Below are 16,838 nucleotides of genomic sequence, written 5' to 3' on the forward strand. Positions count from 1 at the left end.
ATTTAGGAATTATAGGTACTGTAGTGGCATGTTATTCCTGACAGTATCCTTTACACATTAAGTGCTTTCAATGCTTTGGAAGTATTTAGCCACGGTCTGAAAATTAACTGCACCTTTCTAACATTGGGTCATCCCTCTCTCATCACTTTCTCTCTAGACCAGACATTGCTTTTATCCCACTTACTATTCTTCTGTTCTTCTTGGCTGCTTATGCATGTGCATGTCATGCATTAACCAGTTTGCCGCATGTTCAAACTAAACCTGGACTGACGAGAGTGCAGTGGAAGAGCAGCAAATGCTAGTTGCATGTTAATGAACCCGACTGAGAAGCAAAAGTAAAGCACTATCAGCCACGGAGAACAGAACTCCTGAAGCACATTTCATTTCTTTCCCTCTGTGTGGAGGTATTTGCTCAGCAGTTTCCTTCCAGGGTGTGCCACTCAGGTATTCTCAGGTAATAAATGAAGGCACAACCAAACATGTATCCTTTTAAGTTTGAAATTTCAGTCAAAAGAAGCATGTGAATGAGCTTTATCACATATGTATGTACCTATTCATCGCCCCTTTGACTGTGTGAGCCAGCGAATTCAGTTTAACCTGTTTCTATGCAACTTACTGCCTTAGGGTATGTACAGATGTACATAATTTTAGCAATGACGCTACTGTAGAAATGTGCTCACTACATTTTTAGACAGATGTATAACCTTTTCCTTTGAATCAAGCTCAGGAGAACCCTGTTTTACCTTATTGGAACAGAAATATAGAGCTGATTGGCCAGCTCTGTGACCATTCAATAGCATTCCCCAACTACCCTTGGAACAGTGTGACATTTGAAACAAAGGGATTTTTTTTTTAAAATAAACAACAGCAACAAAAAAGTGCTAAACAAACATTTGAATGAATAAGCATGTGAAGCCCATAAATGAAATTAAATAGACAATCCAACTAGAGCAAGGGCAAAGAGGAAGAAGTCACTCACAGCCACTTGCATTTGCAGGTACATCTGTATGCATCTTTGATTACGTCCAAGGCAAGAAGATTATTTGACAATGTGGCTGTAGATGTATGGAAAATGTTACACTTGAAAGTTTTGGTCCCCACATAGTGGCTACTGCAGCTGCAAAGGGAGCTCAAGTAGCACACGTGTATGTAGAATATAGGGAGCAATAATCAGGGCTAGGGTTAATGTCACTCAGTGCTACAAAGCAGTTTCTTTTGCATATTATGTTGCACTGTCGAAGCTGCTGAAATCTACAGCAGTTGCCCTTAATGACTGTGGCAAGTGAATACAGAATACAAATATATTCAGAAGAGAAAGAAGTTGCTATAACTGGTGATGAGTCTATGTTATGTGCCCACCATTGCAGATCATGCTTCAAATTAATCAGTCTTCTTTAAATTAATTTTGTTTGGCTCCTTAAATGCCATGGCTGTTTTAGTTGGCTTTGCATTGTTAAATTGCTTGACTGGAATATTTAGGCAAATGGGGCACTACTCCATCAACCTCAGTGTGCCTTCAGCCATCCAAGTGTGCCTGCCTTCATACTTACAAGCAGTCCAAGAGTGGCTGTCACTTTGCTCCCCAATCTCAGTGATGTCCTCCTGGTACTCAACGGATAGGAGGACAGGAACAAAACTAGAACTAGTTGGCTGTGCCTGCCATTGGTGCTAGCCCCACCTACTGTTTGCCTTCTGCCCTACCCTATGCACAGTAGCCAGTACTGATATTGTTCCATATCCTCTTGATCCCTCTATTTCCATAAGTGCTAATTAAGTTAGCAAAATGATTTCATTTGGTTATGTATGGCTATGTATCATTGTTGTTGGTATCCATCTGTCTTGAGAGACAATGAAGTGAGCCTCTGGGGGTGAAGTCAAACTGCTGCGTTAGCGGCATTGAAGTGACCTCCCCAGGACGCAAGCCTGGGCAATGTGTATAGAGGTTCCAGGCTGCCCAGACAAGAAGAGCCCCTTCTCAGCCACGCTGGTGAAGTCCAACAGAAAGCATAGCAATATGCTTGGCATCAGCTTGTCAGAAGGAGGCACACAAGGCACCATCCAACCATCTTCGGGACTCCACTCCAGATTCGTGTAGGGTTTACTCCTTAGCCTTTGCTTCTCCCAAAGATACCCCACTAGGTAGCAAAGGTTTAGGATCAGAGTATTTCTTCTCCTAGATGGGCTACTTTCCCAAGTTCTGCCCCTCACTTCCCCCTACAGCATATTCAGAACTGGCCTTCTTGAGCATTGGACCCACTATTGTTCTTGTCTCTTCAATCTGCCAGAACATGTCTTCTCATGAAGGGGACGTCCCATCAGCTTCCCTCACCTGGCTTAGCTGGCTAGTTGAAGCCATTTCCCGGGGTGTGGCCGCTGTCACATGCTGACAGCTTCTGGGAGCTATGGGAGAGAGCTGAGTGCAGGGTGGGGACCAAAGGTGGAGAAACTACCCAGAAGGAGCACAATGTGTCCCTCGCTGGAGGTATTACCTCTTCCCTAATACCCCATACACCCCACACCTATGTATGAGAACTTGTAATAATTATATCCTCCAGTGGGGTGTTTGTTGGTAGAGGCCGGGCAGTTCACTCTTGGGGTAGTGAGTGGGTTTTGCCTCCACTACACTATTATCTCTAAATTACATACATATGGCCCTCATTGGGTGTAAGTATAGGGATACACTCAGGGACACCACTAGGAGAGATCTTGGCCTGCCCCTGCCTCAGTGCCGAGGAGAACAGTCAGACTGAACTGTATCTCAAATTGCTGCCTGTTTAGTTTGCTCTGTAGAACTCAATGATTGCTGTTGAGAATGGAGCCAGCTGTAATCTGCATAGTTTTGTGATAGCCACATACCATGACATGTCTAAGCAGAAATCAGCGTCAACCAGTTTTCAGGTGTCTGTTGGTTCACAACTGGCTGACCTTGATTTCTGCATGGACATGTTGAGAAATGTGGCCTTTGAATAACTCTACCAACATGGCATGAATGACTTTTGCCTTGATACTGTAAGTGGTGCCCTGATGCATACAAATGCTAGTTATGCCACAGTTTCCTTTCCTCTCTTTATTTCAGTTACCAGACCCAATTGTCCTTATTTTAATTTACATTCACTGGATGTGAATGCCAGTAGGCTTAGGGAAAACATCTAAAATAATATATATATATTTTAAAAAAGAATGGACTGCTACACAAGAAGTACAGAATGAATTTAATTCAGAATGGAATAAAACAGTGTGGTGCACTTTACGATGGGTAATAACTAGTGATAGGCAAATGGGTATGATTTATATTTCATGGAATATAGGACTGGATTTCTGGGTTTGTCTCATGAGCACTTCTTTTCCAGAAAGGATGCCCTTTCTACAGTAATTTGTCACAACTTGTCTATAGTGGTTCTTTTGTAAGTTTTGCTCTCCATCCCAAGATGTGCACCTGTAGATTTTCTTTCATCTTAACCTGTAGGTGACTGCTCCCTTTTCTGTCTTTTTAATGTAAATATTAACAACAGAGAAGCTGTGGGATTGACAGTTCTGACATTTGAAGCCCTTTATTTAGAGAACAAGAACAGTATGGATGCATATTTCTATTTGCAGCCTCAATATGCTTCCCACTCACCTTGTGCGTGCATTGCCTGGTCAGTCCTGAATTTGGTCAGAGCAGTAGTGCAAGGGTACTGTCGTGTGTTTTGTAGTTTTGAGGCTGCATGAACTACTATAATATGCAGTGGAAATTGTGCAAAGGAAACCTACTTGCTTGTAGTGTTCCATTTCAGTTGGGTAGCCTAAGGTCACATTCACACATATAAATTGTTAGATATACACCTAAAAAGGTAAATGGTGAATGCAAAAATATGTTTTCAAATACATTACCGGTAACCATGCATTTTCTTTCATAGAGCTGTTAAGGTGTCAATGTGAGGAGAGGTTCACAGGCTGATCTTCCACTGTCCCTCCTGTATGTTTTCCCCATTGGGGCAAAAAGCAGGTTTGAGTAAGCCCCCCACCTGCCAGTACTGCTCTCCCTTGTCTGAATTGGATCCCCCTAGCTGCTTTTAAGAAAAAGTGAAAATATGTGGCACATTGATATAGGGTAGGAAATGTTCCACTTTTAGAAATGCATTATTTCATACGGTTCATAACATACTTAATAAAAACATGTAAGATTGTTCAACTCGAATGGATACAATACCAGACAAATCGAAAATCAAAAGTTGCACTTATCCTTTTGCAGGTAATTATCCCTATATTATAACTAGAATTTTCATTCTAATCTTGCCCTTAGGTTTGTTGCCACATAAAGTGTGAAGCAATTTTCGTTAGAGATGTTAGCGTAAATAGGAGCTTCAATTCTTCGTTTTAGCAGTTTGTATTTTTATTTTGAAAGGACTTGTTTGTGCATGTGTGTGGCCAATAGTGGTCTTTTACAACAGAACTCTGTAAGGACCTTACTTGTAAAGAAGCCGACCGGCAGTCTTCACCCTTTGCATTTGTAATAGTATAAGGCAGTGGTGACTGGTGCTACTCAACAGTGTCTTCAGTTCTGCTTCCCTCCCCTCCACTGCCTACCTTGTCCCTTTCATGTAAGGGTCCCTCAGTTTCTCTCCCCTCTTTCTCATATTCTTTTGTTTTGTTTTGTTTTTTGTTTTGTTTTGGTAATCACCAGATTATTCAAGTCTAACAATGTGTAACCAGGAATGGTGAATGGATTGATTATTATTTTGCATTTCCTGGGAGGCATTGGATATTTTCCTCTTGATCCTAATTTGACAGTCTTTTAGGTTGCTTTGTACGACCAGTGGAGAATGGGCAGAGGAATAATAAACCCTAAGGGTTGATTTTAGGAAAATTTTAAAAGCAAGATTTTATAAGATGGTACATTTTCACTGTGGTCACAAGAGTTTGTAAGGCAGGAGAACATTTTCTTCATGTCACCTGTATAATTTCTTTTTTTTACATTGGCATAGGAATACTTTATTGTAAATTAAGTCAGGTCTCTAGAATTGCACGAAGCAGTCCCATCTAAAAGTGGATCAGGGCCAATAAGAATTGAAGCTTCCTTCTGAAAAGAATGGGAAAGTGTGGAAGGCTGAGCAGGCTTGCTGTGTGTGTGAAAGAGACAAAGAAAGAAAAATGTGGATGCACATCTTTGTACGTGTCTGAAGGCAGGCAGAAGGGAGTGAATAAAGTAGGTACATTACTAGGAGAGATGACTGGAGCGGAGAGCATAAATGAGCTTGACAGGCAGCTCAATTTCTCTCTGGAGAAAAGGAAAAGGGAGGGTGCCTAATAGAACAATACAAGAAGGCAGCATTGGCCAGCTGAATCTGCACTTTCATATAACTCCTTTGAACGCATTTTGCCTCTCCCTTGCCACTCCCATTTCCCAATGTGCTGCTGTCACTGGCCATTGTGGCTTTGTGTCTTTCTGTGTGTGTGGCTTTATAAAAAGGGCATTGCTGTGTAGCATGGGAGAGGCTAGCAAATGCCACACCGTCCTTTTGAAGCTGGCTGTGCCTTCTAACTGCCACCAAGAGTAGACCTTGGAAAGAGCCTTGAATTGTCATACAATCACAGGTACAGCATGGTCCAGTGCATAGCCCTAACGTATAGTGAAAATATATCATATCCAGCAGCTTGACAACTTCTCTTCACTGATCATTATAACTGAAGGACTGAGAAAGAGACTGGGGAGTGGAAAGAGAAGAAAGGGAAGTGACGAGAAAGTGTGTAAGAGGGAAAATTGAAGATAAACGGAGGGAAAGGCAGATGGGAAGAGATTAGAAAGACTGCAGAGAACACAAATTAAGCAGTTCTTGCTGAATCAGTCTTAGAGAATCGGTTTTTTTAAAAAAAATTAAGTGGGCTAACTGGTTTTAAAAGGAGTGGTGCCCTAATCAGATGCATGTTTTTCACATATGCATTACAAAGATGCCTGCAAATGTGACATGGCGGCTGGCAACACCAATCCTTCCATGTGGGAATCCCTTGCAGATGACTGCATTGCTGGGAGAGGCAGCCAAGTCGTGTATCCGTAGAAGTGACCAGAGGAGAAATGACCGCTGGGAGGAACGCAGAGGGAAGAAATGCCATGGTGCATCTGCAGCAGTACAACTGGTTATCTTCATCTGCTTCTGCTGCAACAAAACATGTCTCACACACATCAGTCTCTACAGCCACAGCAAGCACTGCAACTGTACAAGAGCTTGACCTCACCCCCAAAGGCGCACTCCTCCATTGTCCCCAAGGCATATAGATAATCAATAACAACAAAGCTTTCCCACATATTGGGAAGAGCCTATATTCATGCAGTGGTTTCATAGTAGGAGACATGACTACCCCTGCAGCAAGAGAGGCCTCTTTCTTTTATCCCAATCTGCCCTGTGTTAGGGTCATGGCATAAGAACAGAATTGTTTTATTAATTCTGGGGAAGATTGCCACTACACTGGTACTTCTGGTTATGAATTTAATTTGTTCTGGAGGTCCGTTTGTAACCCGAAACCGTTCTTAACATGAGGCAGGCATGCTTTTGCTAATGGTGCCTCCTGCTGCTGCCATGCCGCTGGTGCGCTACTTCCACTCACATCCCAGGGCAAAGTTCGCAACAAGGGGCATGTATTTCCGGGTTAGCGGAGCTCATAATCCGAAGCATTCGTAAGGAGGGCGGTACACAAGGTCCCACTGTATTTTAAAGTGATTCGCAACTTGGACTCCTCCTCCATCTGAGCACATGATAAAGCAGCCACCCTATTCTAAACAATGTAGTCTATGTCATTTCCTTTCGTAGGGAGAAAAATGGAGCATATTGAGGGATGGAGGAGTAAGAGAGCTGATACAGGGACCAGGTTCATTCCTGGTATGCCCAAGATGGGTGCTGGACCAGTTTCCTATCATGCCACCAGCACCCATAATTTGCTAACATCTTTGGGAGGCCCCAGAGGTTCAGGGCCCTAGGATTATACTCTAAAGTCTGACCCTGACTGGAGCAATCAATGAGCCATGGGATGGCCTCAGGGTGAGCTCACTGCTCATACCTCTGAGATCCAACATGGTGTGGGTTTTTCACTTTCCTGTTCCTTGCATAACTGATCAACAGCGAAAAGGAAATATATGGTGCAATGGTATCCTATTGCACCCCTTCATGTGCTATACATTGCTGGGAAGAAAAAAAATACAGAGTGGTGGCAGTTTCACGTTTCTTGTAACGTCTTGTTCTGCCCTCAGTTTGCTCCATTATAGAGTGGCAGCTGCTGTAAATGAGTCCTGCCGAGTCAGGGTGGATTGTCCCCCCACCAACCACCTGGCAGCAAGAAGCAGGATTACATTGCTTCCTACTTATCCAAAGGCACGGGTCCTCCTGGCATTATGCATGGCAGTTCCAGTTTGGCCCTGCAAGACAAAATAGAGGAAAGAGCATGCTTTCCAAGCTGCTATCTCTTGGTATTTATGCACCAGATCTGGGCAGTGTCACAGTGACCTGCTGTTTCACTTAATGGCTTTTGTGTGTGTGTTAATTTTGCTCCAGCAGGTCAGTTGCTATGTGCCAGCTCATATAACCCAGACAGGACTAACCCCATCCGTAATGGTTTGGCACTTATCTTAATTCTCTCTGGCTTGTCATCTGAAAGACCAAATAAAGCTAGCTTACAAGAAAAGGTTAAGAGAACTAATCATCTTTGGTTTGGCAAAAAGATGACTGTATGTGTGGCTTGATATGACAGTCACAGATAGGTATTTTGAAGGACAGAATCAACATATGGTGAAATGAATTGTTTAAGCTAAACTACAGGAGTGTAATTAATATAATAGGATAAATCTGAGAGCCAGAATTTTTTTAGTCCGAATTATCACACAACAGTTCCTAAGGGTGTGCTTTATTAGAATGTGGGATAATCTTCTAATGGCAGCAGCCCTACTGCTTGAATCGTTTTAGACTGTATAACTAGTGAGGGAATATTCTATGGAGAACAATCCTGAAATTGACCAGGGGAAAAATGAGATTATCAAATGGAGGCATTTCATTTATAATTTCTGTGACACAAGCAGTGCTTTTCTCTTCAAATCCCTGGAAGCTGCTGCCAAAACATCTATTTTCCTATGTGTAAATTACATACATGGGGCAGGCTTGAAAGGAAGGATTAACTTTGGTTCTGTTACTATATAAATTATCCATGAGAAAATATGCATTCTTCTTAGTGTGTGTGTGTGTGTGTGTGTGGAGTGGCAACAAAGGGAAAGAGATACATGAAGCTGTAGAGAGAATATGAAACTTTGCAGTGTTTTCAGGGCTTGCCTAGTATACTACCTAGTGACTAAATGAAGTAAAGAGCCAAAGACATTGTAGTGTCTAGGACACAGAGAAGCTGGCTGTGGTGGTGGCATGGACTGGCCATGTTTATTTACAATGGCATTTTGATTTTGCAACACTGAGCTATGGTCATGTGGGCTAGCACAGTTTCTACTAATTTATTTATTCCATTCATTTATTCTAGCATTTCAGAGCAAAGCCCTCCCTGGAAGCAGATACCATAAAGCAAAAATAAAACAATTATTTACAAAATATATAAAACAATTAAATAAAAAACCAACAGCAGCAGACTAAAATAATATGCATAGAGCCTAAGCCCCTGAAAGCCTCATGATTTTTAAGGAACGTTTGGGTATTATTTACAGGATAGATTAACTGATAACAGGAATATACCGGTAACTAATGCCCACCCACCCACCATCTTCTCTCTCTCTCTCTCTCTCTCTCTCTCTCTCTCTCTGTCTCTCTGTCTCTCTGTCTCTCTCTCTCTCATGCATGCACTGGAACACACACACACAGACACACACACACGAGAGAGAGAGAGAGAGAGAGAGAGAGAGAGAGAGAGAGAGAGATTCTAACTTGTATGGTAGAACATCATACTTTTAGTAGCCTGTGCTATCCCTGCAAAGAGATAAGTAGGTCTAAGATGGACAAGCATTGACAAGAAACAGGTACAGGCTAAAGATAAGTCAGGACTCTGACAACCTGACAAGTTACAAGAATAAGCTGTGACAAGTGCACATGGATGGGTAACTAGCCTCATCTGAAATGCCATGCAGATTCTTCCACATCCACCTCTGCAGCTAGAGAATAGGTTTGCTGTAGCCTTATGGACTTGGAAGTTACACTTCTTGCTACATTAGCCCCACTGGCTTTAAAAATAAAAAAGGAGGCAGCGGAGGAGGGTGGCAGCGGGGAGAGACAGCTTTTTCCTGAATCAACCAATGACAAAAAGGGGAGATTCAAACCTTGTTTCCTGATCAAGTATCCCTGACCTCTTTAGCTTTTTGTCAGTCATTTAAAGGTTCTCCATTCCCCCCCCCCCCCGAATTGGATAGTTTCTCCCTTTCCCTGCTGTCTTCCGTTAGGGAGATTAGTATCCACAGAGCAGCCTTCACACATTTGGGAGCCTTGTTTGTCTTAGGTATGGAACATGAGAACAATTTTTTTTTGGTCAATTAAACTGTGATTGTTTCATTCAACATATATGAGAGCAGGGGCCCAATCCTTTCTTGCCTGAAGACATTTGAAGAGAAAATGCTATGATTTATATATGCACACAAAAATTCATATACAGGTACATGCTTTGTACTTAGTTTCGCTTTAGTCTTGTAAGAAGTGATATTTACAATACAATCCCATCAACTGTCAGCTACTCTGTGATTCTCAGGGAGGTCGCAGAGAAATTATTTGGAATTATGCAGCCACTGAAATAAATTGCAAACCTTTAGTTTGCTTCAGGAAGGCCATTTCTCAAACCTGGAACTCAGCACTGGTTGATAAGATAAAGCAATATAGTGTTCTACCTAGCCTTCAGGCACTTTGGGTCTGACTTGAAAACCGAGGCAGGTTTTCTGACCCAAGCCCTTTAGTAATTAAAAGTTTATGTAGTTATAGAGGGGGAAAGAGGGAGATAAAATGAAATGAGAACTGATGAGTATAGGATTCAATCAAAATCTCAATCAAATTTCACATGTGGTGGATATGTGAACATATAAAGCCCTTCTGGCAGAAAGCATTGACAGAAATAATATTACGGGTCAGCATGTGGAATGCACCTCAAGTTTGGGTTTAACTATTTTTAAAGAAGGGCAATCTGACCTTTCTTACAACAAACTCATTACTTTTCTTTTTGTAGCAGCACGCCTACTAAGAGGCACAGAAATGGAAAGGATTGGAACATGCATTGAATAATGCAAATGACGTAGATGATTTTGTTGAAATTGTGTTTTCAACATGCTTTTATAAAATACTTTACTGATAACACTGAAGAATAGCAGCCACCGAAATCACAGTTTGGACTTGGGCGAACTTAATTAGATTGATCCGTCCTTTAGGGGGTAAGTTGGGATTTTGTTTTGGTATCTTTTCCCTTTTTTTGTAATTGTTGTTATATATTGGAAATCAATAAAACTAAATTTATTTATTTTTTAAAAAGAAAGAAACTGGTAAAAAGGCTGATTCAGAAGAGAAGAGAGTCAGAGTTGATCCAGCATATTTCAGCTGATACTTTATACTGAGCCAGCACTGTGGGTATATCAGAGTCTGAAGCCACCAAGCAGGCAGGGTTCAAAAACCTGCTACTCTACCAAAAAGCTGGTCTAATAGAAGATTTAATATGTCAGATTCTTGAATCCTGGATCCTTTGAGATGTGTGGATATTTGCCAGGCTTTCATCCACACAGACAAGGGAAATGAACGGAGGGTAGAAGGAATGTTGCACTAAAGAACAGCTAAACTTAGCTAAATTGTACCAACCTCTTTCTAAAATTGAGGAACAGCTTGTGGGAGAATGCTCTCTAGTCCTCCAGAATGAACCATTTTAATTCCTGCTCTGAAGGGATCTTGCCCTTGCCACACTGTGTGTCAGGTTTGGTTACTTGCTTATAGATGTCAGTAGCCTCTTCTGCCCTGGCTCCTCACTGACTGAGTGTATTGTTATTCTTTATTATTATTAGTTTCAGTTATCAGTGCCCAAAGTGAACATGGCATTTTACAGACAAATAAAATATGTCAGGAATTTATCCCAAACAGCCTTCTATCTAAATGAGGCATTGCACTCTTACATGAACGACACTATCTTCTTGCATTTTTGTTTGTGTGGAATCCATTGCAGGGGGGTGGGGGGCAGGAAGGCTGGTCCTGGATAAGATTACGGAAATAAAATATAAATTTAATCCCCCCCCCCATGAGGCTTAGATTGCCGAAGAGTGAGGCAGACTTGAAAGAGCAGAATGATAATGATTTTCAGAGTGGTGGAGCTGATGGGGACTATCTAAGGAGTTATTTCACAGTTAGTCTGATATACCAGCTAAAGGTATTGAATTGTGTCTCCCAAACATAACTGCCCTGCTGAAAGTAACTCCGCCGTTTAATTCAAATTGTCCCCCCCCATTTTATTCAACATGTGCCCATGCCATTACCCCATGCCTTCTGCTATCCCACCCCCCTAATACCGGTACTTATGTACCTGCAACTGTGTATCATATTGTAATGTCTGTTAAAACAACATAACAGCATCTGATCCACATTAGAACTGACTCCTCCAAACTTCGGAAGATCTGTTAGTCCCTGCAGCCTTACTAGAAGTTGCCATTGTCCCCCAGAATCACGATGGATCATGTGCAAGAGCAGTGGCAGACTTGGTACTATGGTGCCCTGTGCAAGGCCAAAATTTGGTTCCCCCCAGTCATTCCCAAAGGCAGGTAAGGAGGCACTCAGCTTTTGGAAGGAGGTGCGAGGGCTTGTTAGGGTTGAAGAAGAGCCCGTCCACCCCCTTCCAAAAGTACTAACGAGACTTCGGGAAGGAGGCATAAGTACTCTAGGACCCTGCCAGAGCCTCACACATCCTTCCCTCGCCTAGCAGGCTTTGAGATGGTGCTCACTCGCACAGCCCTAAATCTGCCCCTGGCAAGAATGTGCAACCTGCTGCTACTGCGTTCTGTGGGGAAGGAATTTTTTTTGTTTCAGGAAACCTCTCAGTACAGCTTATTAATCAGAAGCACTAATAGCTATAACCTCCCAATCCTTCATTTTGTCAATTTATAACCATGCTGGAAAGTATTGCCAGTGAAAGAATCTTAAATACAGACCTCTACCCCCCAGTAAACACTTAGGAATAGGCCTGATAGGATTTTGGTATCTTGCATTTGCACACATTGGCCTCAAAATCACACCCCTTATTCTTAAATCATATCCAGTCATTATGTTACACAGATTTTAGAAAATGAACATTTCTATAAGAACAGGTAGTCTGTGGTCATCTCCAGTGCTTTTTTTCTAAAAATTTTTTGGGGGTACTCTAATTTTTCTACTCATATTGAAATACTGCCCCTCAATGAAGCCAAACTTAGATTCATAAAATGTTTAGGGGTATGCATACCCCTGTGTCCCCCCCAGAAAAAAGCCGCGGACATCTCCAAACTGAGGATCCAGAGCTCTCCAAATCTAGAACTGTGTTTTCCATAATGCCATTAGTAATAGGCCTGTGCATTCTTACAGTTTTATTGATATTTGCATTACAGGTAACCTTTATAAAAGTACAGTGTTAAATAAAGTTCTCATAGCATTTTGGTTTATTAGTTTGATATCCTGGCTAAATTCCAGCCTCAGTAATTCTGCTCACCGGAATTCTCCCTGCAGGTTCAATTGAAAAAGTTATTTTTCATTTCTTCTTGTGAGATAAGTTCAAAGTAATTGTGGAATGTTTCATTGCTGTACTAAACCAAGCTACCTTCTATCACACAGAAAGCTGCATTTTAAGAGCAGAAGGTATGTCATTTTATAGGAAAGGAATAGTGAATAATAAATATTTTCCCTAAATTGGTACTGTTGTGTCTTTGTGAATAGACATGTTTTGCATGGAGAAAACCAATTATTCAAATATATGCTGAAGCCAAATTTACACATATAATGCTATATATAAGCAAAACAGATAATTTCCTGTCCAGTTTGCTGTTTCAGCTTGATTGTTTTGGCCAGGAAAAGATCAAGATGCCACTTCCAAGTTTTTTTTTTTTAAGTGTCACATATCTAATTCTGCACAGATGCTGAGGCCCCCCCCCCCACTTGATGGGACACATGTTTACTTCGTATGTACTTAGATATGTGGTGCCTGGTTACAATAAATAAAGTCAGAGGCAAGTATTATTACATCTTCAAATATGAAAGGATCAATTGTTCTCCTTGTCTGCTGCGACACAAAACTGGAGTGAATGCTTTCCCAAGTGGCTACAGAGTCTGCACACAGAGGGACTGGCACAGATCATGTGGCCCTTCAGAAAGTGCTGAACCACTCCCACCTTGCTGGCTGGAGCTGATGGAAGTTGTAGCCCGCCATCTGGAGGGTCACAGATTCCTTGCTCCTGGCATGAACTTGTAGAGCCCTGTTTATCAAGTCCCAACTCATGATGCACTTTGGACTTAGAACTATAGAATTGTAGAGTTGGAAGAATCCCTGAGGGTTATCTAGTCCAACCCCCTGCAATGCAGGAATCTCAACGAAAGCATCTGGGGGAACAGGTGAGGTCCCTGCAGACTGGAGGTAGGCAAATGTTGTGCCCGTCTTCAAAAAGGGATGGGGGGAGAAGACTCAGATAGCTACTAACAAGTCAGCTTGATGTCGATGCTAGGAAAGGTGTGTTCATAGAACACATAATTAAACTGTTGGTCTGTGAGCACTTAGAAAAGGATGCTGTGATTACTAAGATCAGGGGTTGGCAAGGTTTACCAAAACCGGCGCAGTGCTGCGCGGGGACTCACTTCTGCGGCACCGGAAATTGTGTCTGTGCAGACGTGATTTCCGGTGCCGCGGAAGCGAGTCCCCACGCCACGCTGCGCCAGCTTAGTGCAGCGTGCGGGGGCTCACCGACAGGGCGGCTCGGGGCAGCTTGTGGGCTGGTTAAATGATCCCCGTGGGCCACTTGTGGCCCATGGACCTTAGGTTGCTTACTCCTGACTAAGACCTACCGGGGGTTTCTCAAAAACAAGTTATGCCAGATGTATCTCATTTCTGTTTTTGATAGAGTTGCAAGCTTGGTAGATCAGGAGAAAGTTGTGGATTTATTTTTTTTAATTTCAGTAAGGCTTTTTGGCAAAGTCCTCAATGATATTCTTGCAGAGAAGCTGTTAAAATGTGGACTGGATGAGGTACCGGTAACTGTTAGGTGGATTTGTAGCTGGTTGACTGGCCGAACCAAAGAGTGCTCATGAATGGTTCCTCATCATCCTGGGAAAAGTGACAAGTGGGGTGCCGCAAGGTGAAGAATCACACCCTTAATTTCAGGGCTGTGGTGGCTGACTTGAAAACATATTGGTAGGCAGCTGAATTTTTCTTTTTTAAAAAAACTTCTAATAAATTTTTTCATAACTTTGATTTAAACATATTAAACTGCTAGATAGATTTTTCCTGTTTCATATTGAAACTGTTATACCCTTAGGCTATCTCCACAAGTACCACAATATTTCTGGCTATAGATGTGGTTGAGTTATGGTTGCATTACAGATTTCCCTGTTGTCCATGTAAGTTCCTGGGCTGGTAGAATCTACCCTTTCTGCTTTAGAGAGTACTTCAATGTAGCTGCAGTGTGAAGAGATGACTGTCAAAGCTACTCACAGCATTGCAACTAGCCGTTGCATAACCAAGTGTAATACGCTAAGAATACTAAAGGGAGTCACAGGAGAATGGCAAAAAAAACATTAAATGTGTGAAAGAGCATGTGCGGTGTGCATTAATCAGCTGTCAGTAGTGAGGACTGCATTCCCTTGTAAAAGAACTTAATTTACTGACTTGTAATTAGAGGGAATAGTCTTGCTACAATGAAGTTAGCTATTCATTTTGTTACGTTCTCAAAGTCTTCTCCCCCCCCTTTTTATTAGCTTGTTCTATGAACAGAAGTCCAGAGCAGTAAAAATCAATGGATATGTCATCCACTCATTTCTTTCAGCCTTTAAGTGGATTTGGATCCTTCTTTGAATTGTAATTATGCATTTGTTTGTTTTGTTTATTAATGACAGGACAATGTGTACAGTCCTGAGAATGACATATTGAGGGTTATGGGTGAAGTGTGCGCATGTATATTCGCGTTTGATTTCAGGAACATTAAACTATAGCAAGGTAAATGGTAATTAAATGATCAATGCATTACTGTGTAAGCAAGATGCCTTATGAGTTCTGCTTTGAGCAAATGGAATGTTAAAAAGTTGTGTTAGGCTCTTTGTCTTTTATCCCAGGGGCTGCATCCAGACCACGATGCCAGCCTGCTCTAGTGGCTCCACCCCTTCTGCCATTGGTAGAGCCTGGTTAGTTAATTAACAAAGGAGTTAATTTGCAGCAACATTTAGCTGCCATTGCCCAGCAGCTGGTCACAGTCGGGTGACAGATACATAGGCCAAATTAGGTGCATGCACATGTTGACCATTACTGATACTGCCCAGTACAGTATACTGCTTTTTTTCACTTCATGAACCACTTCCTCTCAGTGTGTCTAAATGAGAAAAAATGGGGGGGGGGGAAACCACCATACTGAAACAGCTCTACCATCTTTTGTTAAGGGGAGGGGGAGGAGGAAGAGAAGGAAAGCTGGAGTGATGGAGGGTGGGAGAGGTGGGGGAAGAGCTGAGAAAGTGGCACAGAGAGGGGGATAAAGGGAGGGAGGGAGGGGAGTAGAGGAGAGGGAGAGATGAACCAGGTAGCTCCACCTGCTTTTGGCTCTGCCCATTAATGGCTTTGCCCCCCTGGACTTTTCTGTGGGTCAACTTCCTGAATTGAAAAAATGTTTCCTCACCTTGCACTGCAGTCCTAGCAGTTAGTTTACAGTGGTACCTCTGGTTACGTACTTAATTCGTTCCGAAGGTCCGTTCTTAACCTGAAGCACCACTTTAGCTAATGGGACCTCCCGCTGCCGCTGCGCCGCCAGGGCATGATTTCTGTTCTTATCCTGAAGCAAAGTTCTTAACCTGAAGCGTTATTTCTGGGTTAGCAGAGTATGTAACCTGAAGCGTATGTAACCCGAGGTACCACTGTATTAGTTATAGATTGCCATCAATATAAATCCAGTAATTTGTTACTTTGGCTGTTGACGTTTATCTGGTTTGTAATGGAAATGAGTGAAGATTTGGGTGTGGGTCATGAAGCCACGAATTCCAGCGGTTCCCCTTGCATTCCTTCAATCAGCTTCTGGCATAGCAGAAGGACAAGAGCTGTTTTAGTATGACGTAATGGAAATCCCGGCACCTGGGATGTTTTGTTAAACACAGTAGATATAGAATTACAGATTAGATCAGATCATAAATCTGAGAGGTATTTTTCAGTTATTTTAATTGGATGAGTAACATGAAACTCTAGTTTGTGCATATGACTAGACAATACTTCTGCTTTTGCTGATACTGACTGCATCTGCGTCCACAGGGCAAACCTCACTGCTATGATTTTCAGGCTGGTAAGACAATAGTAGCAACATGTACCTTACTGAGGAGCTCTGAGGATTAATTAGTTGCTGCTTGTAAAGTGCTTTGCAGATGAAAAGAGCTCAATGTTATTAAAACAAGACACACTAAAGTATCCTGTAGGGAGTCATCTGGCACTAGCAGGGTTGCACTGATGACCTCATAGGTCTTCTTCATCACTTCAGTGCTTAGAAAAAAGAAGCCAGCATTTCCAGGGAGTGAATCAAAATTATATCAGCAGCTCCATTAGCTTGAAGGCTTGGAGGTAACTGCTCTTCAGCCTTGAGAGCAAAAGTAATCACCCGAAGATGCTAAGAAAGGAAAATACGGTACATAACTGGCTGTGTCGCCTGCTGACTG

The 16,838-nt window shown here is 42.2% G+C and overlaps 1 protein-coding gene across 1 annotated transcript in view; it reads left to right on the forward strand.

Annotated features, from left to right (window-relative positions):
- Positions 1 to 16,838, forward strand: part of GRIN2B (glutamate ionotropic receptor NMDA type subunit 2B) — a 267,579-nt gene that overhangs the window by 38,727 nt on the left and 212,014 nt on the right. The gene's annotated exons all lie outside the window — the stretch shown is intronic.

The sequence above is a fragment of the Lacerta agilis genome, chromosome 10, assembly GCF_009819535.1.
Source record: "Lacerta agilis isolate rLacAgi1 chromosome 10, rLacAgi1.pri, whole genome shotgun sequence".
In the NCBI taxonomy this organism is placed as follows: Eukaryota; Metazoa; Chordata; class Lepidosauria; order Squamata; family Lacertidae; genus Lacerta; species Lacerta agilis.